Raw genomic sequence first — 25694 nt, forward strand, 5'->3', positions numbered from 1 at the left:
AGAAGACAGAGGTTGCAGGGACAGTATTTAGAACATTTTTCAATTTGTTTCTGGTTGAGTTGAGCCTAGGGCTATAAGCATTGACCAGGAAACATGGAAACACAGAAACCTGCCCTGCACTACAGCCTCAGCCATACCATACTGCTGTTCCAAGTGCGGTAGAAACCAGAGTAGGCCTTTCTCCTCTGAAGCCTGAGGTTTCTTTACCTGCCTGTTTCCTTCTGTTTTCTTTTTCTTTTCTCATATAAATCACTATCTTTCTACCTGTTTTTTGTCAGCTCCTTAAAACTACCATCATCTATTTTATGTTATTCTTTTTTTTAAAGATTTATTTATTTATGTGAAAGAGTTACACAGAAAGAGGGAGAAATAGAGAAGGAGAGAAGGAGAGATCTTCCATCTGCTGGTTTACCTCCAGATGGTCACAATAGCCGAGGTTGTGCCAGGCTGGGCCAGGAGCTTCTTCCTACAAGTATGGCAGAGGCCCAAAGATAACCCAAATATTTGGGCCATCTTTTGTTGTTTTTCCTAGGCCATTAGCAGGGAGTGGGACAGAAAGTGAAGCAGCTGGGACTGGAACCAGTGCCCACGTGGGATAAGGGCTTTGCAGACGGCGGCTGTGCCATGAAGCTGGCCCCTATTATGTAATTTCTTTTCACATAGTACCTTTTTCCATGGTAATTTTTTAAGGCTAGTTTCAAAAAATATTTAATTTTATAATTTATTTTATTTTATTTATTTTTCCCAAAGAAATCTTTTATTTAATGAATACAAAATCATAAGTACAGCTTTAGGAACATAGTGATTCTTTCCACCATACTTGACCTTCCATCTACATTCCCAACTCTCCTCCACCTCCTCCTCTCTCCTCTTCTCAGTCCCATTATCCATTAAGATTCATTTTCAATTAACTTTGTACACAGAAGACCAACTCTGTACTAAGTAAAGATTTCAACAATTTGCATACACAGACAAACACACACAAACTCAGAACAAGTTTTACAGTTAACTCTCATAATACAACTCATTAAGGACAGAGGTCCTGTGTGGTAAGTTAGTGAACAGTGACTCCTGTTGTTCCATGGTAATATTAAAATAGATCCCATAGTGTCTTCACACTTTCAACTTTTTGCTATAAATTATTACTAGAAAAAAAGAATTTTTAATATCACAAATATGAAGACCTTTAAAATGTTGGAGGGTCTCTCAAAACCCGTAGTCTGACATTTTTGACCCTCCACGAAATTAATCTGAAACAACATTGTTTTATTCTCTCTCTTTCTGTTGCCTGGTAGGATGTAGTGCTCCATCTGACTCTCTTGCCACCTACAGAGAGTTGCAAATGGAGAAAAACAGTCCTTGATATCCAGGACCAGGCCTGGTAACATAAGCAAGGACCTGGTGTTGCTACAAGTTGGACTCAAGTGCACAGCTTGCCTTCTGTGTTTTGTTAAGCATCAGCAATTTCCCAGAGCATGAACATTAGGCAAAGCCACTGTGAGACCATGATGGCTCAAAATAAAAGCAAAATCACCTTGTAATTGTGTCAAAACACAGACCAAACATGAACATTGCCTCAGCCATAAAAATGACCAAACATCTCCCTGTCCTGACTCATGAGTGAAAGCTGCTATTATCCAATTCTGGTCTGTTCCATTATGGCTTTTGATAGAATTTATTAATATACTCAGTCATAGAGTTACCCATACTTCTTGACAGTACCCATTCTAGAGCAAAACTCTACTTCCTTAAAGTGTCACAAAATAGCCAAACCAAAGCAACTTTCTTATAGTAAATTATTTACTATGTCCTCCTTAGACTTCTTAACTACTCTACAGCTCCCCATGTTGTGTATGCTCCATTGCTACAACAAGTAGTAAGTACAACTACGGGTATATTTCAGTTACTCTGCCTGGGGTGCAATAATAAGAGTGAGAAAATGGGGGAAAGGTTGTATAGAATCAGTGGGCCATTTAAAGGTCTTTAGCTTTTGTTCTGGGTGAAATGGAGTACCAGTAGGATTTGTTTTCTTAACTTTAATTTTTTTGTATTTTGAAATAGTTTCACTCATAGAAATGTTACAGGAACTAAAAGTGAATTTAGGAATATATTTCATGCAGACTCAAAGATTATCATTTTACCAATTTGTCTTCTACATCAAATGTTACATTTTATGAAGTATTTTTGAGTCAGTTGCAGGTATAACCCTGCCTCCACTCTAATTAATAGTCTGTTTCCTAGATAAAATTTATGTACTTTTGATGAGACTGTTACTTACTACTTTGGGACCTATGCTGAAAATTGATTGATCATTTGCTTCTGAGGCTATTTCTGAACTCTCTATCCTGACCTGTTGCTCAGTCTGTGTGTTTATCCATCAATACCACACTGCCTTAATTACAGTACCTTTCTAATATGTCCTGACATCACCTGCTATACATTTGCCAACATGTTAATCAACTTAGGAACTTTGGATTTCCATGTTCTTTTTAGAACCATTTTGTTAATTTCTCTAAAACCATGCTGTATTTTCAATGGTGTTTATATTGAAATTATAAATACATTTGAAGACTGTTGAGTACTTAGCAAAATTAAATTTTATGATCCATAAATGTGAATATATCTGCATTCATTTGATATCTCTACCTTTTTCTTTTACTTTTTATTTATTTATTTATTTAAGATTTATTTATTGATTTGAAAGGCAGAGATATATAGAGAGAAGGAGACGCCAGGCCAGGCCAAGATCAGGAGTCAGGGGCTTCATCTAGGTCTCTCACATGTGTGCAGAGGCCCAAGTACCTGGGCCATCTTCTGCTGCTTTCTCAGGCGCATTAGCAAGTGGCGCATATGGGATGCCATCACTGTAGGTGCAGGCTTAACCTTCTACACCGTAGCGCTGGCCCCTTTTCTTTTTTCTTATAAATATTTTCAGTGGTGCCCACATTGTGGTGCACTGGGTTTAGCTGCCATCTGTGAAGCTGACATCCCATATCGAAGGACCAGTTCAAGTCCCAGCTGCTCAGCTTTCAATCCTGCTCCCTGTTAATGTGCCTGGGAAAGCAGTAGAGTATATCTAGTATACTTGGGACTCTGCCACTCACATTCAGGATTCCTGAATGGAGTTTCAGTCTCTTGGCTATGGCCTGAACCAGCCTTACCCTTTGTGGCCATTTGGGGAGTGAACTAGAAGGTGAAAGCTCACTCATTTGTCCTCTTTCTATGTGTCTTCTTCTCTTTTACTCTTCTTTTCTCCCTCTCTCTGTCACATTGCCTGTAAAATAATAAATAATTCCTTAATAAATAAATAAATAAATAAATAAATAAATATTTTTAGTGTAAAGAACTAGATGGTGTTTTGTAAAATTATCCCTAGAATTTCATGTTTTGGGATGCTATTTTAAAGTAGTTTTTGTTCAGATTTTAGTTGTTTATTGATAAGAATCAAATCAAATTGATTCTTATATACTGATATACAGTCATGTTAAACTTATTAGCACTAGTAACTTTTTTAAATTTGTAGAACTGTAGTTGAATTTATATAAAAACTTATATATACAATAGATGCTGTAATATCTTGTCTAATAATTCCATTATTTCTATCATTTCTGTGTTTTCTTCTACTGATTAATGTTTTCCTGGTTATAAGTCACACATTTTCATGTCTCTTCACATAATTTAATACTGAGCTTTTGAATCCTGTGTTACTGAGTACTGAAGTTTGGTATTTTCCTAAAAAATATGTTATATCTGTTCTTGAAGGCATTATGTTTCTTACAGTTTTCCTTGGTATTTTGCTGCTTGTTTGTAAACTTTTTTTAGGTTGGGAGTTGAAAAGAAGTCAGAAATTGTTTTTGTAAAGTTCCAGAAAGGAATATTTTTGGCTTTGCAGGCCATGTAATCTGATGCAGCTGTTGAATATTGCCATCATAGTATCAAAATAGCCATATGTTAATACATGGGCAAAGCTAAAGTTCAAGAAAATTTTATTTATTTAATCACATAGTAGACTGATTTTGTCTCTGGGGTTCTAGTTAGGCAATCCATGACGCAGAATTTACTTCCTGCATTTGTTTGTTTGTTTTTACATGTTGTCTCACTACTGAGATGTATCCTCTCTGGAATTGCTACTGACTTTCCTGTAGGGTCACCAAAGGCTGTCTACCCTTTCTGGTAAAAACTCAAAGATGCCTGGCCCTCTGTGAACTCTGGAACTTCTCAGTTTGTAGCTCCTAGTTATTGTTCCTTTGGAACCTGTTTCCTGTCTCCCTTTGTAGATTATATCCTTTACATATGCAAATTAGAATCCAGTGAAAGACAGCCTGTGTGTAGATCTTTTTCTACATAGCTTCCTGTTCTCACCCCTTGCCTTGAAGATTTTAGCTGTCCCAATTCTGACTCCTCAATTCCTTGGGACCTCTATTTTCTGTTAGGAGCTACAGTCTAGACAGTTCCTCTGAGAAGAAATCTGGGGGCAATGATAGGGTACCCCCTTTCCTCCTGTGCTTCCTGCTTTCAATGTCTGAAAACAGTTGTTTCATTTATTATCCCTCAGTTTCTGGTTGCTTATGCCTGGAGGATAATTTCCTAACTTCTTATTCCCACATAGCTGGAAACAGAAGTCTTCTCATTACTCATTCTGATGTTCAAAATGTTTCCTGTTTGCCAGTGAGTTCCCCTAAAAGCCAGCTCTTTAAACCTTTCATCATAATGCCATGTTTTTTTAATGATACCTCCTTAATTTCTGGAACAACAAACCAATAAAACAAAACAAAACAAACAAAAAACAAACCTTACACTAATCTTAAACTTCCTTTTTCTGGTTCTAAATAGGCCGTTTTTACAAAAGCAGATTCCCTGTAATAGGGAATAATATTTAAATAGCATAGTCTTTGAGGCCAGAGTTAATGACATTCTAGTTCTGTTGAAAGGTTACCAATCATGGTTCTTTCTTTCTTTTTTTTTTAAGAATTATTTATTTGTTTGAACATCAGAGGCAAAGAAAAGGAGAGAGATCTTCCATCCACTAGTTCACTCACCAGATGGCCACAACTACCAGGGCTGAGACATTATCTCCCACGCAGATGGCAGGGACCGTAACACTTGGAACCTCTTCTGCTGCTTTTCCCAGGCCACAGCAGGAAGTTGTACTGCAGATGCAGCGGGCAGGATAAGAACTGGCACCCATATGGGATGCCGGCATCACAGGTGGCAGTATCACCAGAATGTAACAGTGCTGACCCCTGATCATGGTTCTTTATTGCTTCATGAACTATAGAGAATAAAGACAGAAGCACAAAGGTCAGGTGGGAGAGTGCTTCAATAAAAATCACAGCAAGTGATAGTGGATTTGACTAAAATAATAGTAGCAGACACACTGAGTTACATTTCAAGAGCAGGGTGAACAATTGATGGAATTAATTAAAAATTATATATAAATTGTGAAATTAAAGTATAGCTCCTAAATCTGTGTAACCATCTAGATAGGAGATGCAGCCCCCCCAACCCAAAATTTGGTTTGGATATTAAGATAGATGATATTACATATTCACCAAGAGGGTTTGAAAACTTCTATAACTCACAAAAATGGGTGTTTCCCGTAGATCAAAGAATCTCTTAGCCTTGTCCCCCCAACCCAAAATTTGGTTTGGATATTAAGATAGATGATATTACATATTCACCAAGAGGGTTTGAAAACTTCTATAACTCACAAAAATGGGTGTTTTTCACGTAGATCAAAGAATCTCTTAGCCTTGTCCAAAAATAACTTGAGAAACTGAGGCAAGGGGTCTTCCTTGGGATTTTATGGTGGTTCCAGGTTGGGCCCAAGGTAAGGGTTCCTGCACACAGGTTGGGGCAGGCGTGGTTTGATCCTCCTCCTATTAGACCTGGGCCTTCTTACCAGTTTTCCAAGATCAGAGGCACATAGTTGGGGGACAGATGGTAAAAGTTAAAACCCGCCAGATGTTTGATGCCTAGACAAAGCTCCATACAAGATTTTTCCCATGGAGTGACTTAAAGCATACAGTTGCCATTAACAGAGATGAAGAAGACTGTGCAATGGGAAAGTTTGGAGAAGATTTGGTTTGGATTTAGCTGTGTTAAATTTCATAAGATATAAGTTGGTGATCCTCAACCTTTATAATTGTTCTGTTTTGCAAAATCAAACTTCTCACAAAAATGACCACTGTCTGATTTATGCAGTTACTTTTTACTTGTAAAAATCAAAGCTATAAAGTTTCTTTTGTTATCAATTTAATATTTTTGGTATTTTTGAAATAAAATTTTAAGGCATTAATTAATGCATTACATTCAGGTTCACAACAAATGCATGATCTTTGCTACAACAAAATTGTCATCAATAATATTTTAAATTTACATTGTAGTCAAAGGTTTAATGGGCCTACTAAATAAAGAGTTCAACAAAGAGTTCAAGAGTTTTCCAGCAGGAAAAGTAGGAAAGGGTTATAAACAATAATCAAATGTTAAAGTGTTCAGCTTCTTGCAGATAAAGTAAATTTTAAAATAGTCACAGAATCATTAAAACTACAACAACTTCTTAAGAAATTTTTTATTGAAACCGTGTAAAAAATATGCATACCTTATTCTTAGGCCAATGACTTTATTTTTAACTAGACAACAGAGAGATAAGAACAATAATTTGGAAATGGGTAAATAACAGTAATTGATAATTTCCTTTAATATTTATCAAAAAAGTCATAACTTTTTTTATGGATTGAATGCAATATACTAGTAAGACTTTCTTTATTCCTGTAGGATCCTTCTGTTCAGATTTAAACTTATAAAATATTTGACATATTTTTTATTGCTGCAGCTATTTTTTTCTGTTTTTTTTTTAAAGATTTTATTTATTTGGAAGTCAGAGATACAGAGAGGGGAGAGATCTTCCATCTACTGGTTCGTTTCCCAGATGACCACAAATGTTGGGGCTGGGCCAGGCCAAATCCAGAAGTCAGGAGCTTCTTCCAGGTTTACCACATGGGTGGCAGGAGTCCAAGCACTTGGGCCATCTTCCACTTCTTTGTCCGGCCTTTAGCAAGGAGCTGGATGTAAAGTGGAGCAACCAGACCAAGAGCTGAAGCCAGTATGGGCAGTGGCTTTACTGGCTATGCCACAACGCCAGCTCTGCTATTTTTGTTTTAAAAATATAAAACTTGATCATTGTCTTGCTAAAATATTAGCTTTAATGACTAAGCTAATATTGTTAATGTTGATTAATTAAATTGTGTTGCTTGAGTCATATATCAAGATTTGTAATGTGGGCCGGCGCCGCGGCTCACTAGGCTAATCCTCCGCCTAGCGGCGCCGGCACACCGGGTTCTAGTCCCGGTCGGGGCGCCGGATTCTGTCCCGGTTGCCCCTCTTCCAGGCCAGCCCTCTGCTGTGGCCAGGGAGTGCAGTGGAGGATGGCCCAGGTGCTTGGGCCCTGCACCCCATGGGAGACCAGGAAAAGCACCTGGCTCCTGGCTCCTGCCATCGGATCAGCGCGCTGCGCCGGCCGCAGCGCACCGGCCGCGGCGGCCATTGGAGGGTGAACCAACGGCAAAGGAAGACCTTTCTCTCTGTCTCTCTCTCTCACTGTCCACTCTGCCTGTCAAAATAAAAAAAAAAAAAAAAAAAAAAAAGATTTGTAATGTGTAATGTGTTTCTATTTGGAAACACACCTAGATTTTTCTCTTATGGTAAAAGAGTTAGATTGTAACTTGATTCAGTCACTTTGGAGCAAGCATCTACACGAATCAGTTTTGTTTTTCCACTCAGAACAAATTGCAATTGACAAAATCAATATAAAATGCCAACTTATATACAATTTAATGACCTAGTAATTTCTCAAGTTCTCAACAGTCCCATGAGAAATAATGCACCACCTTTTGGTCTCCAGAGGTTTTGTCTCCTGAGATAGTTGACATATCATTGTTCTTTTTTAAGTCACTAGATTTTATTTTTTAAAAGATATATTTATTTATTTGAAGTTACAAGTAGAGAGATAGAGAGACAGAGAGTGATCTTCCATCCGCTGGTTCATCCCAGATGGCCGCAACAGCCAGGGCTGGGCCAGGACAAAGTCAGGAACCAAGAGCTTCTTTTTTTTTTTTTTTTTTTTTTTTTTTTTTTTTTTTTGACAGGCAGAGTAGACAGTGAGAGAGAGAGACAGAGAGAAAGGTCTTCCTTTGCCGTTGGTTCACCCTCCAATGACCACCGTGATCGGTGCGCTGCGGCCGGCGCATGGTGCTGATTCGAAGGTAGGAGCCAGGTGCTTCTCCTGCAGGGTCCAAGCACTTGGGCCATCCTCCACTGCACTCCCGGGCCACAGCAGAGAGCTGGCCTGGAAGAGAAGCAACCAGGACAGAATCCGGCGCCCCGACCAGGACTAGAACCTGGTGTGCCGGTGCTGCAAGGCGGAGGATTAGCCTATTGAGCCTCGGCGCCGGCTAAGAGCCTCTTTCAGGTCTCCCACATGGGTGTCAGGGGCCCAAGTCCTTGGACCATATTCTGCTGCTTTCCCCAGGCCATTAGAAGGGAGCTGGATGAGTAGTGGAGCAGCTGGGACACTGATGCCCATAAGTGATGCTGACATTGCAGTTGGTAGCTTTATATACTGTGTCCCCAGACTTTAAAAATAATTCTTAATATGAGAGCCCTTGTTCTAATTTACTTAATTTTTGAAAAATTTGCATTGTCTAGCATCTCTATTCTTGAGTTTTCACACCTATAAATGAGATGATTAATATCAATACTCTCTGTATAGCTCAAAAATGTTTTAATGATATGATTGTTAGTTGAGCTATGTAATTGAAACCTCAAAGGCCTTTACTGTTACTTCTATCTCCTAACATTGAGAGGGACATCTAACTAAAGACAGTTTGATTCCACACTGCAAGAAAGGAGTACATTAGCAATTAACCCAGAGAACAAAATTTCATTAGAGGCAGAATACATGGTTGAAATTTATTTTCAAAGATTTACAGAGGGAGAACACATTTGATTAGGCAACCTCATGTTGGCAGTTTAGGAACATAGTGAACAAAATGGCGAGGGGCCTTCAAAATACCACTTTCCTCCCCACTGGTTTCTTTGTGGATTTGCATCCATCCATCTCCTCCCACATCTCTCTTCTTGGTCATTCTTGTCTAAGACATTCTTGTCTAATTCCAGAAATTCTATATGAATTTTTATCAGCAGGCGTTTCCAGCTCCCAGAACATCTTACAATAAAGACCTGAGGCATAAACCCCTACCTCTGATGCACACCAACCCTCAACCCTGAAGCAATTTGCCTCTGGCCATGGGAACTACCGCTGTTAAGTAACACAGGGAGTGGTGATAGCTTCTCTAACTGGCAGATGGAGAAGATAGGAAGAAGGAAAATGTCTGATGCTGTAGTATTAGAGAGCAAATGTGGAGCTGAGATCTCTAGTAGGACTTCATAACCTTTTCCTCTGAATTATTATTGTCCCCCATGATTACGTTCTATTATATTGGAGCAGTACACAAATCATACCTGGGATGTGTGTATTGAGCTACTGTACCATTTCTAAAGCACTTTATTTCACTCCTTTGTCTATATGACTAATTGATCAACTATTAAGGGCTTGACGTTTTTCAGAGTACAAGAGATCCATATAACTGTATAATTCAGTTCTTCTAGGGTTTTTTATTTATTTATTTTTGTTTATTTTTTACAGTTTACAGTCTTAACCATTTTACGTGTACAGTTAACAGTGTTTAGTATATTCTCATTGTTTTGATCTATCACCACAACCCATTCTAACATCTCTTTCCATTTAAAAAAAATTCAAACTCTATACACACTAAACGTTAACTCCACATTCCCCATTCCTCTTAAGTTCCCAGAAACCACCATTCTGCTTTCTGTTTCTGAATTTGGCTACTCTTGGTATACCATATAAGTTGGATCACATAGTGCTTATGACTGTTTATGTCACCTAGCATAATGTCTTCAAAGTTCATTCATATTATAGGATATATCAGAATTCCCTTTCTGATTCAGACTGGATAATATTCCATTGCTGTTTATTCATTTAACTGTTGATGGACACTTGGGTTGCTTCCACCTTTTGGCTGTTGTGATAATGGTGCTATGAACACAGGTCTGTAAAATAGTTCTTTGAGATTCTGCTTTTAATTCTTTTGAGTGCAATTCAGAAGTGAAATTTCTGGATTTTATAGTAATTCTGTTTTCAAATTTGGAGGAAGAAAAGAGCTTTTGAATGTCCCTTTAAAGCAAAGACAGTAACATTGCAGATACATTTGTCTGGTCTCTGGACACATCTTTGTTGCTAAGGACAAGCTGCCTACTTGTGTGCATTCCAATGCAAGGAAATAAATAGCATCTCCACTTATTTGCTATTATAAAAATAATTGAGTACCATAGAATAACCAATAAATAAATTTGGAATGGATTTCAAGAGTTCATTTGGTTGACTTCTGTCGTGATGTAGCTTACTTAATGTCGTGCGTCTTACAGGTAAGGCAACTGCCCAGAAGTCACAGAGCCAGCAAATGATGGACCAGAATTTACATCTTTCTCCAGCATTTTGCTATTCTTTTCCCAAACTGAAACTCATCAGTAGCATAACTAGTAAATACCAGCACTACATTTCAAAAATTGGGTTTTTGAAAGCATCGTTCTTTCTCCTAGTTTTTGTGAGCAAATCTCTATGATTGGCATTGTAAAATGATTACTTGTAAAAGTCCAGTTGATAAATAATATGAATTTTGAAGAAAAATCTGTTAGAGAATTGGTTATTTGTTATATATTCATGACCTTGTCTCTAAGGAAGTATCTTTTATATGTCTTGTTTTTATAAATATTTGAATGAATGGATGCACTTTACTCCAAACACCGCATAATACATGAGCTTTTAGTACCTTAAGCATCTTATTTCAGAGTAAAAAAATGGAAAGCCTCACCTTGACTCTTAGATATAATTTATGTCCTGAACAAAGCTTTTAAGAAATGCTGCGTTTTGGAGACATGGAGTACTTTTCTAAATCAGTAAGTGATACTTCTTTTATTTTTTTTTTTTTCATTTGTGAATTATTTGTTTCAGTATTGTGGAAGAGATGGGGAGGAGAGAAAGAGAGAGGAATCAGGTGCCTCAAGTTCCTAAGAACACTACATGACTTTATTAAATGATTCTGATCTTAATGCTGTTTCGTCTCACTGAAAGTGTTGGAAATGTGTCCTCATCATGTTTTTGTTTGTGTCTGTCATTCCCCCTCTTCGTGGAGGAACGACACTAAACCCTGCCTAGGTTTCCTATCCGAGTCACGGCACCATTATGTCGCTCCCCCTCTTCACGGAGGAACGACACAGGACCCTGCATTGTTCTTTCATCTGCTCGGCCCTCCCCGGGTTTGCTGCTGGTTCTTCCCGGGTTGGCTACCGACCCTTCCACCTCCGTGGAAGGGTGGTTACCCCTGCCACTTTCCTCACTTGGCGGGGGAGCGGCACACCGCCGGCCGGCTCTCTCGGGGGCTGCTCAGATGTTCCTTCAGATAGATGTTCCTGGTGCATGTTGTCTCTCTCCTCCTTTATAGTCCTCTTCCACCAATCCCAACTCTGCTACCCACATGCCGAGTACGCTGCTCTCCTCCAATCAGGAGCAGGATCAGCTCCTGCAGGTCATCACTCAAGTTGGCGAGAGGCAGCTGCGTAGAAGTTGTTACTCCCTTCTCAGCGCCATATTGTGGGAGAGCAGATGCATAGAATAAGTCTTAATTCCAGTAACAGTCTAGTCCGAGTTGCTCCCCACAGTGTCTTTTAAGTTACTGCCTGTATGCTTATTGAGAATGTCAAAATGGCAAATGCTGTGGATTGGAGTGAACCTGTAATTTTGAAAATGACTGTGGATATAATACCAATGAAAATGGATGTGGTGGCTCCTGTAATTTTTAAAATGGCTGGTGTGGCTGGCAAAACTCTTTGGTTGAAAACTGTGATTGGATGCCAGGGTTCTGCTCTCATCAAAGCCTAAGACCTTCCAAAGACCACATATTTGGAAATGAAAATGATAGGCAATTGGGTTCCAGATTGCTCTAATGAAACTTACAATGTTTACACTTATAGCAGTTGGAGAACTCTGGAGAGACCCCCCATAGTGACAGGGAAGGTCGGTCAAATGTTCAGTGAGGGTGTTGTTTCCCAGGGTTTCCATAATAAAGGGCCTTGGCCTCACCTGGAAGTCCAAGATCAAGATGTCAGTAGGGAGGATTCTTTCTGAGGGCTGTGAGAGTCACTGCTTCTATGCTTCTCTCCTGGGTGGTGGTAGCCTCACCTACTCCTTGGCTTGTGGGTTCTCTCTGTATCTCCACATCATCTTCTCTATGTGCATGTCTGCTTCTCTGTCCAAATTTCCCCACTTTTATTATGGTAGTGCTTTATTCATATTGTATAAGGGTGGTCTTTCCAAATTACCTTAACTTGACCATCAGTAAATATGCTATTTCTAAATAAGGTCACATAATAGGGTCAAACCCTAAGAATATGCAGTCTAAATTTAGTGTTAATCACTATTTTGATCATTGTACTCAGACAATTATAATACAAGCATTTTTAAAATTTATTTGACAGATAGAGTTAGACACTGAGAGAGAGACAGAGAGAAAGGTCTTCCTTCCATTGGTTCACCCCCCAAATGGCCACCACAGCTGGAGGTACGCCAATTCAAAGCCAGGAGCCAAGTGCTTCCTCCTAGTCTCCCATGTGGGTACAAGGGCCCAAGCACTTGAGCCATCCTCCACTGCCATCCCAGGCCACGACAAAGAGCTGGACTGGAAGAGGAGCAACTGGGACTAGAACCTGGCACCCATATGGGATGCCGGCCCCGCAGGCAGAGGATTAACCAAGTAAGCCATGGCGCCAGCCCCAATACAAGCATTTGATAATGTGTACTGCCATCAGGTACTTTTCCTACATTTAATCATATGTAATCAAAAATCTGGCTGTTTTTCTTGGTTTAATCATCAGTAATATATTTAACTTTTATGACTGTCAAATTCTTCATCTGTCAAATGGAGATAATAAAGATTTTTCTGTATGTCTAAAGAAAAATTGTAGAGATCAAATGAGATAATGTGTATAAAGGGGAAGAAGTTTGAAACCTTTGAAATGCTGTGCATTACTTTGTTGTAAGACCGTGTAAGTTAAGAGTTTGGGGCATGGCTGATTTCTGTAGTAAGAAGCTGTTCTCAAATCCCAAACACATCAGTTAATGTACAGAGAATAGCAGAAAGATGAAAAACAGATTTCTGGAGGTTACAAAATCGGAATAGGATGTCTAAGTATTGAAATTCCAGAAATCTATGACAAAACAAACTGGTCAACTAGGGCAGATCAAGTCAGAGAATGGATTTCTTTAAATCCCAGTCAAACCCTTAGATCATCATACATGAAAATGTTTGGATATTTTGATATGCAAGAATAAAACTCAATGATATTTCCTCTCATGTTATGTCTTAAAATTGTCAGTAGTCTATTTGGATATTCTACAGATGACCAAATTTTTGAAAGCATGATGTGTTCCTTTATTTAGATTTTGTAGATAAATCAGGCATTGCTTTGAAACCACTGGATAGTTTGGGCAGTCCATTAAATTATTTCCATCATTGTTTTGTTGACTTGATGGAATAAATATCAGGTCAGATCAGGTTATCTGCACTATGTGAAACACTTAAAGTAGATTGTTGGAAATTATTCTCTAAGTGAGCTAGGGGGAGGACAATTCTACTTTTATTTCAGATAGAAATATCTTTGGCAACTCAGATCCTGTAGAATGTATTTTTAAAAAAATTAAGCTAAAAAAATACCTCCTCATTGTACTTTCAGTCCTATCTGAACCACATTCTTTTTTCTAAGACACTTCATGTATCTGAAAACTACCCCAATGGGCTGGCCTGCAGAAGGACAAAGCACACCTCAAGAACCTTGTGTGGTGAGAATCCAGTACTGCTTGTAGTTTGAGCTTCTGGTATTTCATATCTGCAGAAGCCACGGGTTCTGTTCCGATTCTCATGAAGGTAGGATCTTGGCCTGTGATGCCTCTGAGCTCATGTGAGGGTTCCCACAGGCAGCAGCACATGGCCTAAGGGAGTTTGTTATAATGCTTTTAACAATCAGGGAAAGCCTCCTTTCTGAGAAGAAGCTGCTCCTGTGGCCCAAATGCCCCAAGAGGTTTGGTAAACCAGGGCATGAGTACCAGTTATGAGTTCAGTATCCCATGCTGGGGTTATTATTGAATCCAGAGGCTTCTTTTGTCCTAAGTTCGTCTAACACAGGTCTCTTCCATGTTGTTGCTATCCCTTTCACTAAAACAAAGTAGACCATTTGTACATCTGAATAGAAGGTGCCTATCCATTTTTCCTCATAGGAGTAATCATTAAGGGTACTAACAACAGACATTCTGGTTTCTAGCATTCTCTGCAAAGGACTGAACCATTTAGAATTATCAAGGTGTGAATCCATTGAACTGCTTGTTAACTGACACAGTGATGTGTTTCTTTTGGTGGATTAATTGGATATTTCTGACAGAGTTTTTTTTTTTCATTTTCAATTATCTTTATATACAGAAGATCAACTTGGTATATACTAAGTAAAGATTTCAACAATTTGCTTTAATTTAGTATAACAAAGTGGCAGTGTGGTATTCAGGGACCGATATAGAAAAGTAAATATTAATATTAATGAAATTGATTAAAATTTCTTTACTTAAAAGCAAGTTAAAATATCAACAATAGGAAATTGTATGTGCGTGTGTGAGCATGTGTGCTCATGCTTACACATGAGCACGTTGCAAGACTCTTACTAGAATTCCAAGAACTCTGACTTTGAAGTTGCTTTAGAGGCTAGTGCTGCTTGTTCACACAGGAGCTGGGTGAGGTGCCCCAACACTGATGGAAAAATACCTGACCCGAATGCCAAAGAGCTTGAAATGTCTAAATAGCATTGGCTGCATAGTCCTTGTTGATTAGAAACCTGAATTGGCTTTATAACTTAAGACTCTTCTATAATGATGTGGAAAAGTCTGTCTGATAAAATATATGCAGTCAATAACCAGTGATTTATTCTGATATAGAAATGTATAAACCACTTGGAATATGACGTTTGAAGTTCTCATAGTAGTACTTCTCCAGTACTGATTTGAATGTGGTGCTTGATTATGTGGGATGTACCATGTGAGGGATTTGGTTTGCTCAGTAGACTTTGCTTTTATTATTTGCTTCACTCATATTTCTGTTTGAAAAGTATATCAGTTTAATCTTCCTACCAAATCATATAGAACTCCTGTAGTTTTTTCAGTTGATTCCTATAAAAGTTTGATAGCAGTTTTAAAGATATATCTTCCTCCTCTACCAAAAAAAAAAAAAATCCCCCAATTATTTAAAGATGTAAACCTGTTCTTATTTCATCACATTGATATGTAGGAGGGAAAGCTTTCATTACATTTTCATTTAATATTCATGAATTCTAAGGAAGTTATTTCATTGTGATACTTAACATGTTACATGTTTTTGGTCATCATCACAAAAGGCTTTTCAGCCTTTCTTCTGGGTGGAACCATGCTAGATTTTCCCCTGCTTGTTAGTTTGACAGTGACCTAGCCAGAGGGCAAACCCAGTAGTTTTCTTCCTTAACTCCTCATCTGTTTTAACACCTCCAGGTGATGTGTGTGCCCTCTGACTCAGTCTCCCTTGTCTACTCTCTCTATTTTTCCTGCTTTCTCTCCACACCAAGTCCAGCACAGTTTGGAGGACTTAACCTTTCATAAAGCTTTTCTCGATGACCTTTGCCTAACATGGTGATTTTTTTTTTTTTTTGGTGCCCTCAACTCTGTAAGTGATCCTGCTCACTAGCCCCTGACTGATTGATCTTTATTCTAATTCAGCAGATAAATGGTAGTAAGATCTTTAGATCAAGATATTAAACTTATAGGGCCGGTGCTGTGGCGCAGTAGGTTAATCCTCTGCCTGTGGCGCCAGCATCCCATGTGGGCACCGGTTCTAGTCCTGGCTGCCCCTCTTCCAGTCCAGCTCTCTGCTATGGCCTGGGAAAGCAGTGGAAGATGGCCCAAGTCCTTGGGCCCCTACACCCACGTGGGAGACCAGGAAGAAGCTCCTGGCTTTGCATCATGTGGCTCCAGCTGTTACGGCCATTTGGGGAGTGAACCGATAGAGGAAGACCTTTCTCTCTGTCTCTCCCTCTCACTGTCTGTAACTATAACTCTCAAATAAAATAAATAAATTTTTCAAAAAAAGATATTAAACTTTCCATATGTACCTCACATGTCTTAAGAGGAGGGATTCAGGGATAATGCAAGTAGGAAATGATGCCTTCCCAGAGGCTACTGATGGGGCTTCAGGCAACCTTTGTGCAGGACAACCCTTGTGCAGGAATGGCTACTGCGCATTACATACATGACATTCTGGTCTGTTAAGGGTAAAATGGCAGTGAGCAAAAGCAACCTGGTTCTTGTCTCATGTGAAAGAAGAATTTCCACACTGACAAGGCAGTGAGTAAAGCAAGATTTATTTAAGTCAGCAGTCTTAAAGTAGTGAGTAAAGCAGGAGGAGGGGGCTACAAGAGAGCAGACCTGAGGAACTGGAGGAAATAGAATCCTACAAGCACAATTTTAGGGGAAAAAATTAGAAGAACAGCTAACAATCAATTAGAGGGTAAGGACAAAACCCATCAAAAGGCCAGATTTGTAATCCTCTTTATCCTGCATAGCTTGCTCATGCTAATGCAAAACGCCACAGGAAAGGTGTGACTGGTAACTTCTCCTTTCTATCACATGATAAACCAAAACTTAGAAGGCTGGCATCACTGCTTCCTTGCTATTCTTGTGTTAAAACTGAAAACTAAGGAGTGGGATTCTTCAAGGCACTTTTATCTTGCTAAAAATAGCTTTTATTGAGAAACAAGTATTTTGCACCCTCTAAAAGGCATTTTTTCTTTCCTCATTCTGACCAGGACCCCACCTACCTATTAATCCATCTACCTCCTCAAATAACTTGAAAACTTTATAACATAAATCTAAATTATACATATAATTAGACATGAAGATTGAGCAATAATTTTTAACACTAATTTAGTATATATGGGGTAATGCTGATTTCAGATCTTTGGAATAATAATATATGCCAAGAGATACCATTTATTGAACATCACCATTTGTATTGTTTGATGTAATTATTAGTGTAATACTCTGAGTTGCATAGTGTAAGCCCCATTTTTCTAAATGGTTAAAGGATTCCCAGAAAAATAACCTAATTACTGTATGATTTAATAAACAGTAACAGAATAAGAGTTTGTATCTCGGTATATCTATATCCGAGCTCCTGTCTTCCCCCATCCTCAATGTTCCACAATGACTCTAATAATGAAATGGAGATTCTGTTGTACTGAAATCTATGTACATTGCATGAGTAACTTTTAGAAAAAAAAATGAGCAATAAATAATTCTTAGAATAGATATATGCTACTTAAACTATTTTTGAAATAGAGAAATAAATGTAAAAATAAATAATGCAATTGAGTTACATCAACAAAGCAAAGTTGCTGTTTTAGAGACATTTAGTAAAAAGCATATTTTCCCCCTTTTTTCATATATACCTTGTTTTCAGTCACATAAGAACTACTTTTCATCAGGGAGATGCAATTGAAACAAACATAAGCTGTGTCTTACATCAAGGTACAATGGGAGAAGATGAAAAATATTTTATTGAGAAATTACCATTAATTTTTTCCTTTGAAGTTTGTTTTTATTATGAATGCAGGAAAATGGTCTAAAATTTTATAGCTAAAACTTGATGAGAAAACATTTTAAAAATACAGTTCATTTTCTTATGAGCTCAGAGAGTCTACCAGATAGAAGGATTGTTAACTGTCACTTTCTTGTTGCTTGGACCAATACAAGCTCTTCTTGAATGGGATTCTGCCCAGGGAAATTGATGATATCATAATTCCCCTGCATTCATTTGGTGGGTGAGTCAGTTAAGGCACAGATAGGCTAAGTAATAAATCCTGGGTCATGAGTACGTGGATAATCTAGGCCTTGAACTCACATATTATGAAATTAAGGTTAGAACAAGACTAGTGTCTGTGAATACTAACTGATAGAATAAAAAAGGGAGAGAACGACCCAACATGGGAAGCAGGATACACAGCAGACTCATAGAATGGCAGATGTCCTAAACAGCACTCTGTCCTCAGAATCAGCCCTTAAGGCACTCGGATCTGGCTGAAGAGCCTATGAGAGTATTTTAGGCATGGAAAGCCAAGATACTCTGGCAAAACAAAACAAAACAAAACAAAACAAAACACCTAAGTGAAAGATCTCTGTGAGTGAGATCCCAGTGGAAAGAATGGGTCATCAAAGAAGGAGGTACATTTCTCTGAAGGGAGGAGTAAACTTCCACTTTGACTATGACCTTGTCTAAATAAGATCGAAGTCAGCCAACTCAAGAGGCTTCCATAGCCTTGGCAACTCATGACTAGAGCCTAGGGAGATTTCTGACACCATAAACAAGAGTGTCAAATTGTTAATCAACAACAGGAGTCACTGTGTACTTACTCCTCATGTGGGATCTCTGTCCTTAGTGTGTTGTCCAATGTGAATTAATGCTATAACTAGTACTCAAACAGTATTTTACACTTTCTGTTCTGTGTGGGTGCAAACTGATGAAATCTTTACATAATATATACTAAATCAATCTTCTGTATATAAAGATAATTGAAAATGAATCCTGATCTGAATGGAATGGGAGAGGGAGCGGGAGATGGGATGGTTGCGGATGGGAGGGAAGTTATGGGGGGGAAAAAGCCATTGTAATCCATAAACTGTACTTTGGAAAATTATATTTACTAAATAAAAGTTTAAAAAAAATTAAGGTTAGAATGCTAGAGTTTGGTTTCTCTCTTTCTGTAAAGGATGTTTTCATATTAATAAGCTAAGTTAAAATAAACAGGCCATGTCTTTTTTTGTATTTTTTAATAGTTCATTTTTAGATAGTATCCTTACTCTTATTGCTATTTCTCACTTAATCTCCTTTTTAACTCATTTACATTTTTTATTAAATTTCTTGTTAAATTTAAATGCATTGCTTTTCAGACCAGCTGTGATTTAAAACAAAATATTAAAAAAGTTTTCATGAGTAGAATAAGGATTCTAAAATAAAAGATAAATAATTTTACAAATATTTTTAACTTTGCTTCTACCCTTTTATTACCTTTCTAGCCTGTTGCTTTCTGGTGAGATTAATTAATGATGCATAATATGCATATTTTAATATACTAAAAAAAACCAAGGAATTTAAAAAGTTTACTTTGTGTTTGACAGCTTGTTTTCATAGTTAAAAGTCTGCCTAGCCTCCACAAGAAACAAAAGACCTTTGCATCTTTTTCAATTAGATATTTCAATACAATGCAGGAGCACCTGCTACCTGAAGAGGATTATCCCATTTTGGAAATACTCCATCTGTGATAAGCTGTTGATATTTTAATCAAGATGACTTCATGATTTAGGGAATTTAAATATATTTAATTGAAGGCATTCAGGACTTTCCATTATGCAGTCATGACAAAAAACAATGTGTTCAAGCCAGACTAGAAAAAAAAATAATGTATTTCAAGCAGAAAGGCCATAATTAAATTATTTCATTGCTTTATCTTGCTTAGTGATTCAGAGAATTTTAGAGCTGGTGAGGTCTTTCAAAATAAATTTAGTCTAAGCTAATCACTTTACAGATAAAGGAATCTGTAAGAAGAAGTTGTACTCTTTGCCTGAACTCACATTATATCTTAAGAAAAATATTTTGTTACCACTATGTTTTCTTTTCTTAGTTTTGCCTGTTATTTTTTACTTACCAGCTTAACTTAAGCTTTAATTTTATAGCTGTATTTATTAACTTTTGATGTAGTATGTTTACATTAAATTAATTATAAAGCATCAAATTATAAATGCAAATTTGCAATCTGTATAAACAGTTATAAGAATAGTATAATCAAATTAATTCAGAAATTCTTTTTGAAGAGCAAAAGAAAAACAAGAGTGAAATCCTTAAATGAACTGAATGTTTAGGTTTTGCTTGACAAGACAAAACAAACTTCAGCCAACCTGCTAGATATTCATTGCAACATGGCTGCCATTACTTTCCTTCCAGCAGTTGGCTGAACCACTTTTGTAGAATTAAATACCAAAGTTAAACTTTTTACTTAGTGCTCACAGACCACATTACAACAAAAAAAATCACCAAGAATCAAATGTAAATAATATTGACAACATAACTAATGTTAGCTAGTAGTTGCACACTGGCTGCATGTAGAGATAATACCTTTTCAACTGAACAATTACCTAAGAGATTCTCCAATTAAAGCCAACTATTTGCCAAAAATATTCTAAGACTAGCCTTGCATTTGTTTTATGTAATTTTCAAGAACTCTGAATCAGTGCTATTTACATGATGCATAAGAAGTCCCAACGAGATTAAATACTAAAGACAGATTTTTCTAAGTAACATTAACTTTGAAAAGCAACAAACCATTGTGATATGTAAGATTTTACTCCACTAAGAAAAAATGGAGGGCCCTTTTTTCAATGAATATTTATTTATGTATTTGAAAGAGACAGAGGAGAGCTTCTATCCACTGGGTTACTCCCCAATGGCTGCATCCACTGGGGCTTAGGCCACATCCAGGAGCCTGGAACTCCATCTGGGTCTCCCACATGGATGGCAGGGGTCCAAGTACTTGGTCCATCTCATGCTGCTTTCCCAGGTACATTAGCAGATAGCTAGATCGGAAGTGGAGCAGCTGGGACTTCAGTCATCTTCATATAGGATGCCAGCATCACAGGTGTCAGCCTAACCTGCTGAGCCACAATGCCAGCTGCTGCAGGCCCTTATTAAGAATGCATGGTAGGGCTGGCATTGTGGCATAGGGGTTGAAGCTGCCAGCTGCGATGTCAGCATCCCATATGGGCGCTTGTTTGTGTCTCAGCTGTTCCAATCCAGTTCCCTGCCAATGGCCTGGAAAAAAGCAGCAGCAGCAGATGGCCCACATGCTTGGACCCCTTCTAGTCATGGGGGGGGGGACCTGGAAGAAGCTCCTGATCTTGATTTCAGCCTGGCCCAGCCCCAGCTGTTGCAGCCATCTGGGGAGTGGACCAGCAGATGGAAGAGCTCTCTGTCTCTCTCTCTCTTTAACTCTGACTTTCAAGAAAGTCTAAAAAAAAAAAAAAAAAAAAAAAAAAACCGTTCTGCATGGTATTCTTGCTTGCTTATCTCCAAGTTCGATTGGTACTCTGTCTGGGAAATTTTTTCTCTTTTGAGGAACATCATTCTGCATTTTTCTAGAGTGCAAACAGCACTGTAATACTTAATTTTTCCCTTAAAATATTTCTCAGCAAGCAAATGTAACCACATATTATTCATACACATTTATCTTCCTTGCCTTTTCTTTATCTATTTCTTATTAAAATCCACTTCTTTTCTGACCCCTGGCATTACTCTTTCTCCCATATCCTCCCTCCACCCACACACAGACAAACATCTTGGCATGTCCAAATTCTGAACATCCTAGATCCAGGTTAAATATTCTTTCTTCTGGAACATGTTACTCTCCACCACCATCGTGAAGGTTAAGATACAAGTACAATCTATTTTATGTCTTCCAGGAGTGGCACATTATATGTTAAGAAAGTATTTGTTAGTATAAAGTAAGATAGATTCCATATATTTAAGGACTTAAATATAAAAGAGAAAATATGTAAACAGACAATAAAAAGAATTTATAAAGTGAAAGATTTGAGGGAAGTTTTTGATTAGGATGATGTATTACTATGTAGTCTAGTATGAATCTAGGTTCTGTATAAAAAGACTATTTTGTGGTGGTAATTTGAAACCCTATATAATATTGTGATCAGTTTACTCCCTTAAGAATGGAAAAATAGAAAGTTAGTCAAAATTGACTTAGCTTAGTTTAATTTTTATTAAGGAAACCATGTGTTTATGGACTTATTTTATGGATCAGACAGTATATTTCAAAACTTTACCATTGGGGCCAGCGCTACGGTGCAGTGGGTTAAAGCCCTGGCCTGCAGCGCCGGCATCCCATATGGGCACCAGTTCTAGTCCTGGCTGCTCCTCATCTGGTCCAGCTTTCTGCTAGGGCCTGGGATAGCAGTGGAAGATGGCCCAAGTCCTTGGGCCCCTGCACCTACGTGGGAGACCCAGAGGAAGCTCCTGGCTCTTGGCTTCGGATCGATGCAGCTCCGGCCCTCGTGGCCATCTGGAGAGTGAACTGGCAAATGGAAGACCTCTCTCTCTCTCTCTCTCTCTCTCTACCTCTATCTTAACTCTGTCTTTCAAATAAATAAAATAAATCTTTTTTAAAAAAAGACTTTACCATTAAAAATAACATGAATGACTCATTGAAGACTTTGCTGTGGGTTATAAATACAGTTAAGAGTCATGTTCCATTCACACTGTACCATTTATCATACTCTATAGGGGATCACTGTACATTATTTTGTCCTCTTTTATGGGGATCAGTTGGTGATAAGAACATATAATTAGTACTTCAGATTTATGATCTGAGAGATCAGTCTTCCAAGTGTTAGCAATTGAAGTGACACAGAATCTTGAGGTTAAAAGGAAGGGTAAAATAATATATATGTGAATTCATAAATATCTTTTCATCAGCATTCATGAGCCCTAAAGCTCTTAGGGGTCATATTTTTAATGAGTTATCTTGGCTCTTTTTGACTGCATGGAGGGATCATTTGGCAAATAAAATCTTACTGAAGTTAAAAGGTGCCTCTGGCTCTTGAATGATGAGAGAATTGTGAGAAAACTCCTGTCTTTTTTGTTTTCATTTAGATTGTTTCTCAGAAAATCCTCAAATTATAAGATATACATTAACTTGATTAACTCTGTGGCTTCATTAGAATTTTGAGCTAATTTTTCTTTGTAGTCAGAAGAATTATGCACATATTCAAAAACACACATGTATATTTAAAAGCATAAATAATATTTAAAATGGCATTGAGAGCTGGCGCCGCGGCTCAACAGGTTAATCCTCCACCTAGCGGCACCGGCACACCGGGTTCTAGTCCCAGTTGGGGCGCCGGATTCTGTCCCGGTTGCCCCTCTTCCAGGCCAGCTCTCTGCTGTGGCCTGGGAGTGCAGTGGAGGATGGCCCAAGTGTTTGGGCCCTGCACCCCATGGGAGACCAGGAGAAGCACCTGGCTCCTGGCTTCGGATCAGCACGATGTGCCGGCCGCAGCGCGCCAGCCACGGTGGCCATTGGAGGGTGAACCAACGGCAAAAGGAAGACCTTTCTCTCTGTCTCTCTCTCTCATTGTCCACTCTGTCTGACAAAAAAAAAAAAAAAAAAAAAAAAATGGCATTGAGAAAGATAAGCTTTTTGCAGAATGATTTATTTTTGGAGGCTTTTAAAAATATCTAAGAAGCAAAATGAACAGCATAGTCAAAATTAAAGGAAAACTTCTCTTTTTATTATTTTTTTATTTGAACGCAAAATGTGACTAGAGTACATAATAAAACTTTTGCAATTTACTGTGTTTACTTAGATACTGGAGAGACTGAACAGTTTTATTTTTAGATTTATACTTAAGAATGATATTAGAACACATTTATGTCTCTATTACTCTATATAATACTAACCATAATTTGGAAATACACTAACTTTAGCAACATTGGCCTGGAGTCCAGATAATTTGTCTTTAGCTAAGATGTAGTACTTTCTATTTCTTATTAGAAGCTTCTAATATGTGTTGCTTCCTTGAAAATATCCTTTCTGTCCCATCAAAGCTTTATAGCCTCATTTATATGGATTATTTCCTAAATAGCTCAGGAACTATCGAATTTTTAAGAAAAAGTTTTTAATGCATTAGCTGGAAAGAGAGTAGAACCAAGAAATGACACTGCACTGTTTGGGATGACGACAGATCTCTAACAGAGTATAAGCGATAGCTCTGTATTATATTTTATTTTCTACAGAATATTATAAATACCTAAAATTCAGCTCCTGATATAACTGCTTTGTTTTAAAAGACAGTTTTTAAAAATGCTGTTAAAATATTAACTTCAATGTGAATTTCTTTCTTTTTTTTTTTTTTTTTTTTTTTTTTGACAGGCAGAGTGGACAGTGAGAGAGAGAGACAGAGAGAAAGGTCTTCCTTTTGCTGTTGGTTCACCCTCCAATGGCCGCCACGGCTGGCGCACTGTGGCCAGCGCACAGCGCTGATCTGAAGGCAGGAGCCAGGTGCTTCTCCTGGTCTCCCATGAGGTGCAGGGCCCAAGCACTTGGGCCATCCTCCACTGCACTCCTGGGCCACAGCAGAGAGCTGGACTGGAAGAGGAGCAACCGGGACAGAATCCGGCACCCCGACCGGGACTAGAACCCGGTGTGTCGGCGCCGCAGGCGGAGGATTAGCCTATTGAGCTGTGGCGCCGGCCTTGACTTTAGTTTTATGATAAATGTTTTTGATATTTCACACCCAATTTTAGATTTTTAAAGAACTTGTTACAAACCATCATAAAAGGACCTCAGAGCAATCTTTATGAATGTCAAATATACGAAACAAGTACCTTCCTTACTGCTTAAAAAATGTAGGTGAAATAATTTACACTTTGAATGAAGCTGTAGTCAGGCATTTCAGAGCAAAAGATTTGAATCATACAAGCCTAACTTTGCACCTTGAAAAACCTAGATTAAATCTCTCAGTTAAGTATAAACACTGTGAACTTGAGGAAATGACCTTGATAATAGATAGGAGAGTGGAACCAGAGAGGAAATAAAGCACTGACTTCCTTCCTTTCTTCCTCCATGCTTCACTACCCCCTTTCCATCCTCTCTCTCCTTCCTTCCCTCCTAACTCCCATCCTTTCCTTTTGTTTAGTGAGGACCAATTTTAAGGCTGAAAGAATTGGGAATAAATGCTGCATGCTAGCAGAAAATAGGTGGTTAATTTAGTATTCTGAGGATTTCATTTCGCTTGTGCAAATAGTTCAGAGGTTACAAATTTATAAAATCACTGTAAAAATTGGATTTATGTATAAGAATATAAAAAAAGAATCTTCTTGACTTAAAAATTTCTAAGCAACATAGCCATTCTTGATGACAGAGATGACCCTAGGATTTTTTTCCCATTATTTTATTTACTGTTTTAATTGGATATTTTGATAAATAAGCAACCATTTCCTTTTGAGAAAAATGTGTGTTTTTTTTTTAATTATTTATTCATTTAAAAGAGTGACAAAGGGACCATGGTGAGGGCAGTGTGTATGTAGAAGGGGAAATCTTCTATCTACTGCATTACTGCCCAGGTGCTCACATCAGCCAGGACTCTGTCAGGAAAAATCAGAGGCCTGGAACTCCATCTGAATCTCCCACATTGGTGGCAGGAACCCAGGTATTTGGGCCATTACCCACTGCCTCCAGGCTCATTAGCAGGAATCTAGATTTGAAATAGATTTGAAATAGGATCAGGACTTCTGATATTTTCAATGAATACATGATAAATATATCAAATAAGGACAGTTTTTTGGCTAAGAAGTTAAATGTTGGACCATTCTCACAGGCGGCAGTAAGTGGAGAAGGATGTTTTCAAAGTAAGCTTTAGGAATTGT

General features: G+C 38.1%; 1 pseudogene; it reads right to left on the reverse strand.

The window, feature by feature from the left end:
* The window catches only part of LOC100342566 (RAC-gamma serine/threonine-protein kinase-like), a 106087-nt pseudogene that overhangs the window by 23723 nt on the left and 56670 nt on the right, over positions 1–25694 (reverse strand).

Source organism: Oryctolagus cuniculus, chromosome 13 (genome assembly GCF_964237555.1).
Source record: "Oryctolagus cuniculus chromosome 13, mOryCun1.1, whole genome shotgun sequence".
Taxonomy (NCBI): domain Eukaryota; kingdom Metazoa; phylum Chordata; class Mammalia; order Lagomorpha; family Leporidae; genus Oryctolagus; species Oryctolagus cuniculus.